Source organism: Castor canadensis, chromosome 13 (genome assembly GCF_047511655.1).
Source record: "Castor canadensis chromosome 13, mCasCan1.hap1v2, whole genome shotgun sequence".
In the NCBI taxonomy this organism is placed as follows: Eukaryota; Metazoa; Chordata; class Mammalia; order Rodentia; family Castoridae; genus Castor; species Castor canadensis.
In genome coordinates, this window is record NC_133398.1 from 109,823,649 (window position 1) to 109,829,426 (window position 5,778).

At 39.5% G+C, this 5,778-nt stretch overlaps 1 pseudogene; it reads left to right on the forward strand.

Annotated features, from left to right (window-relative positions):
* Positions 1-852: 852 nt before the first annotated feature.
* LOC141415490 (POU domain, class 4, transcription factor 2-like) lies at positions 853-1,566 on the forward strand (annotated as a pseudogene).
* The last annotated feature ends 4,212 nt before the right edge of the window (positions 1,567-5,778 follow it).

The window sequence follows — 5,778 nt, forward strand, 5'->3', positions numbered from 1 at the left end:
GATGAGCATCCATTCAGACTGACTGCGGAGGCAGCTGGGAGCAAAGCGCTTTTGGCGACTGGGAGCCCAGTTTGGGATAGCACAACTTTCCACTGCGGGTGCCTTCTCTCGCTCTGGAGTGTCACTTCTCAGGAGGATCCCGGAAGCTACTGCAGCTGATCAACCTGGCAGGCAAGAAGATGATGTCCCTGAACAGCAAACAGGCATTCATGATGACTGCCTGCATGTAGAGCCCAAGTACTTGGCACTGCACAGTGCCTCGCCAAAAGGTGCCCTCCGCCAGCTCCCCAGCAGCTCCAACAATGCTGGGGGCAGTGGTGGTGGCTGTGGGCCCGAGCAGCAGCTCCATTAGCAGTGGTGGCAGCAGCAGCATGGCAAAGGACTGGGAGGCTATGCAGAGAGCTTGTCTTCCAACCACACCTGTATTTATGCATGATCACTCTTTAAAGGCACATTTTGAAAGCCCCATTATCTGCTTGATGTGTTTTTCATTGTCTGCATAGCAAATTCCCCCACCTCTCTTAAGTATTCAGCGGGTCTTGCCTTTTATATTAATATTTATGACCTGGGCTGTTGCTTGCTTGTTCACGTGTTGTGTTGTGTCGTCTGCAAGCTCACTTTCCAACTCCTTCTGTGCTCTGAGCTGCTCCATTTTCAGGACTCTTCACCCTTATTATTTTAATGTTCTAGCAATGTGGTAGGCCCAGTGGCAGTGTGGAGCGCTGGGCTGGGACTTCTGGAGAGAGCATGCACAGTTCGCTGCTGGGTGTAATCTGTGGTTTCTACTTGCAATTGCAGAGCAATATAGTCAGCGCACTGGATGAGAGTCTATCTCGCACCACTCAGGGCTGACCGGGCACCCACCACCACCACCACCATCACCACCAGCCGCACCAGGAGATCTAGGGTGAGTTGCTGGAGCACCTGAGTCCCGGGCTGACTCTGGAAGCCATGGCAAGACCCTATGGTGCCATGGTGTCCATGCTGGCTCACTGGCCGCACATGGCAACCATCAGCCCTATGCACGAAGCAGCACTCAGCATGGCCCTTGCTCACCGGCTGTCAATGCACCTGGGCTGCATGAGCAATGGGGATGCCAACTTGTGGGACCTGGAGGTGTTCTCCAAGTGCTTCAAGTAGCAAAGAATCAAGCTGGGGTGACACAGCTGATGTCAGTTTGGCGCTGGCCAACCTCAAATCCCCAGAGTGGGCTTGCTTCCCCAGAGCACCATCTGCAAGTTGGAATCACTCACACTATAACATAAGGACATGACTGTGCTCAAACCCTTGCTGCAGGCATGGTTGGAGGAGACCAAGAAGTCTCACCGGGAGAAACTTAGGAAGCCAGTGCTCTTCAAGGGCGGCCAGAAAAAGCGCAAGCACAGGTCCATCTCAGCATCCAGGAAGCACTAGCTGGAAGCTTCCTTTGCCATCCAGCCACAGTCCTTCCTGGAGAAGATCGCAGCCATCGCCCAGCAGCTGGACTTTAAGAAAAACGTGGTGCGCATGTGGTTATGAAACCAGAGGCAGAAACAGAAAAGAATGAAATATTCTGCTGGCATTTAGGGAACCTATGGCCTCTCCAGGGATGGCCCTCTCCTTGTCTCCTCTCTTCTCCCCCTGTTTGTTGCCTCTTTTCTTTTGATTTTGGGCACCAGAAACGATTCCAGTAAATGTGAATCCAGAGAAAGCAAGGATTGAAGAGGGAGCAAATGAGCCAGTGAGAGAGCCATTGGCAAGAATGTGGACAGGTATCCCAAAGTAAAGAAAAGTAAAAGATGGGGTTTGTCAAGTTGGAGCAAAGTTATCTCTTTGTAACCTCACTTCAGCTTCATCAGAGGAAGTGTGGAACTGGCTGTTTGAAGGAAGACAGAAAGCCTTTTAAAAGTCTGCAAGAATGAAGAAGATAGATTTGTTTTTATTCTTACAGATATCACCCTTGTTTGGGTTTAAAAGTACACTTTGCAGCTATTTTTCAGAAATAGAAATTGATTCCAGATTGAAACTCTAAAGTAAAGTTGATGCTTAATGTAATAGAGACACTTCTAAAGTATTTTGAATTTTAAAAAATGACGGATCTGTGTATAGTGGTTCTTACCCCTTCTTCCTTCTCTGCAGTGTTAATAAAAGAGTTGTACCTGCTGTGTTCACTTATCTTGAAAGCTATTATTAGATTATTGCCAAATAACCCTCTGCAGATTATTAATTTATGTCTCTAAAAACTTAACTTTGTGCACATTATAATTAATTAAACTGCCTTAGTCTGAGAAATGGGGGGAAAGTATAACTAGTGGTGTTTTAAAAATTTGTTTGATGAGTTTACAGAATTTTTACAGCTTTCCTCTTATACTGTGTTCCTTTGGAACAAGTTGTATATTCTTACTTTGAAGATTGTTTTGTGTTTGTTTTTACTGGTAGTGTCATGATTTGTGAGATGACACTCAGTAATGGATGTCTTAATTGTGTAGACCTGATTCACTGTCCTAAGCATTGTTTACTATCTTACATATTTAATGGGGATTCCCACACTGCCCCCACCACACACACCCTCTCTCACCCACCCCTACACACACAGCACTCAAACAGAAGAAGAAGCAATTGGAAGCATGACTGACACATCATTTTCTATCAGTAGGTGCATTTTCCACTTGGTGCTTGCCTCTCCAGCTCTAAGATCTCACCAGGGTATTTCAGTCTTCCAGTTTTCAATTCCTTTGTTGGCACAGTCCCAAAGATGCTGATGAATATTCAAACAAAGGATCAGAGTATCACCTAAACATAAAGATTAGTGACTGCTTTTTATCCAGGGACTCTGGTTGTGCTCATACAGATGTCATTGAAGGATAGATTGGAGAGAAAGATGTACATAGGTGTGTGGAGATGAGAGTCAGAGCTGATCACAAGTATGATAAGAAGGTTTCCCAGGATGGTGATCAGGTATGTGCACAGGAACAAGCTGAAGATGGGCAGCTGAAGTTCTGGATCCACTGTCACTGCAAGAAGAATGAATTATGAGTGATCTGTATTGTTTATACTTTCCACATTGTGGATGAATCTTATGGAAAAGAAATCATGAATAACTTAGTAAGACTAGTAATGATGATGATTTTGGTGATGGTACACAATAGTATTAGCAGTACAACATGGGATGTTTTAGAAAATACCCTTCTGGACTCATTGATCTTTGTAATTTAGCCTCCAGAACTCTAAAGCAATCTATTTCTGTTCTTAATTCATAGAATTTGTATTGGTTATGGTGGCCATGTCACTGGAGACTCTCACCACTCTCTCTACACAACACCAGCAAAAGAACACAATTACTTATCAGAAAATTTTGTAACACTCATCATGTTTGAGAAGGGTTAGATCTTCTCTGACTAAGCCTGTCATTGTGAAAGTATAGACTGGAAGAATGAGAGCAGGAAGAGAAAGAGTACAAGCATGTATGTGAATGTGTCAATAGGATGACAGAGTGTTCACCAAAGAGGCAAGGGGTTCCTTATTACCTTTTTCATGTTACCTCCTTCCTATTTCTGCAAAATGAACTCCCCAAAATTTAATTTCTCAATAAGAATTAACTAAAGAATTAATTAAGAATTAAGAATTAATTAAGAATTAATTCTTATTTCTCAATAAGAATTAACTAAAGGGCTTTGTGCTCTCTCTCTGGCATCAAGAGGATCATGTGAACATCTTACTTGAATTTGAGGATGGTTAGACTACATGGGGGGAATGGGAACAACCAGGTGAAAGAGGATCATCTCTGGGTTGTGTCTCAGGTTTTGCTTCCAGAATGGGGCAGGAATGCTGGATTACGTCTCATGTTGATTCCTACATCTCTATATCCCTATGGAGATCAATAACCACAGGCTGTCATTAGACCAGCTATTTTACTATCATTCTAATCTCAGAAGTACATATTCTTAAAGACCAATACTGAGGAAATCAGATGGGTGTTTTACTGACCCATGAAGCTAGATGTGCACTATTCACTTCTCTCCATTTTTCTGCTCACTTGTATTTTGCAGACTTGCATACCACTTTGTTCATAAATTCTAGTGTTCCTTTGTAGTTATAAACTAAGGCTTCTTTATCTACTACATAATATTTGCAAGTTTATTTTTTATTTTAGGTCTGAATATATATTGTTATCCATATATACGTTGTTGTAAATATTATCTAAACATAAACATACAAGCACTTGGGTTCTTTTCTTATATATCATAAATGTTGAATAAACCTTAATTTTTTCTTTGTATTTATTACAGAGGATTGTAGCCTAATTTCTATGATGGCTGCTGGTAGTCAAAGATATAAACAGGACCAGAGACTCCTGTTCAGGATTAGATAAGTATCTTCTTTACTTTGTCAAATTTTTTTTGCAATAGTTTTGTTCACATGAGGGGAGTGAGTTGAAGGTTCCACCACTCATTTTGAATTGAAGTAATAATTCAATTAGTAACCATTGGAAAAAATTTGTATGCAGATGTACCTATACACTCCTTTGTTTAGATTTCAAATATTACTTCATGGGTAGTGGTGTTGTTCCAACTTAGTGTTCATTTTAAATATTCAGAGTTGTATGTTATCCTACACTTATGAAATTATTTTAAATATTAGATGTAAATTAATTACTTTAGATATGAAATGATAATTTATATAAATATATAGATGTATATGTATATACATATATATATAAATATGATGGGATGATATTGAAATGATTTTATTCAACATTTTGTTGCTATTGACTTAAAAAAACAGGAATGGTAGATGCAATGATATAATGAAATCAAATAGGAAATGTATTAGTGAAAACGATTAGGGAATTTCCAGAGCTATGTCCAAGTATAAATATGTGCATACTTGGAATTGTTGATCTTCATGAAGTTGATCTTTAATGAAGTACATACATTGTTGAAGTAAATACACAGACTAAATTGTCTTGGAAAAAAAAGTTATGGAAAGATATGAGTAATATATCATGAACCATCAGTAGACACAATAATCATATAAAAATATTCCTTAAAACTTTTGCAAGAGTTAATTTCATAAAACAATTTCAGGAAATGTATGTATGATATATACTCTGTGTCATTTATTAAGATAAGCAAAAGTGTGAATAACTACTCAGACAAGTTAATCACAAGAAAGGAAATCACAAGTTGTTCTGTTGGGAAAATCTGGTGCACATAGGAAAAGATAGGTTGTATAAGCAAATCTTACCAGGTTGACGTTTTACTTGGTCATCTCCAGTGATATTTCTCCGTCTACTTTCCCCTCACATAGCCAAAGGTGGTTGGCCAGCTCAAATCTAATCCATCATGATTTAGGCTAAAAATTAGCTCCCAAACCATGTATAATCAGTATAGTAAAAATGTCTACAACTTTGAAGAATATTTCTGATTAATAGAATGTAAAATTAATAGTGCCAAGGAAAGAATTCAAAAATTCAACTTATAAACTAAAATAAAAATCTGCCATAGTTTAGTATTAAAACTCTCTGATGTGTTTTTAATGTTATTTTATTCCTACTTCTGAAAAAGCACATCTAATATAAAAACTGTTTTAGTGCTTTGATATTAATTTAAATGGAACTTAGCTAAAGTGGTCACTTTTAACATTCTGATTTTTAATATTAGACTATGACAATAGTTCTAGATAAAATTCTGGATTGTTCTTAATTTGAATCATGTCTCACGACCAAGACCATTGCTGGTGGGATCAGCACAGGGAAGTGAGCAGCCTTGGCAGGGCTGGGAACCTGGATTTGACAGA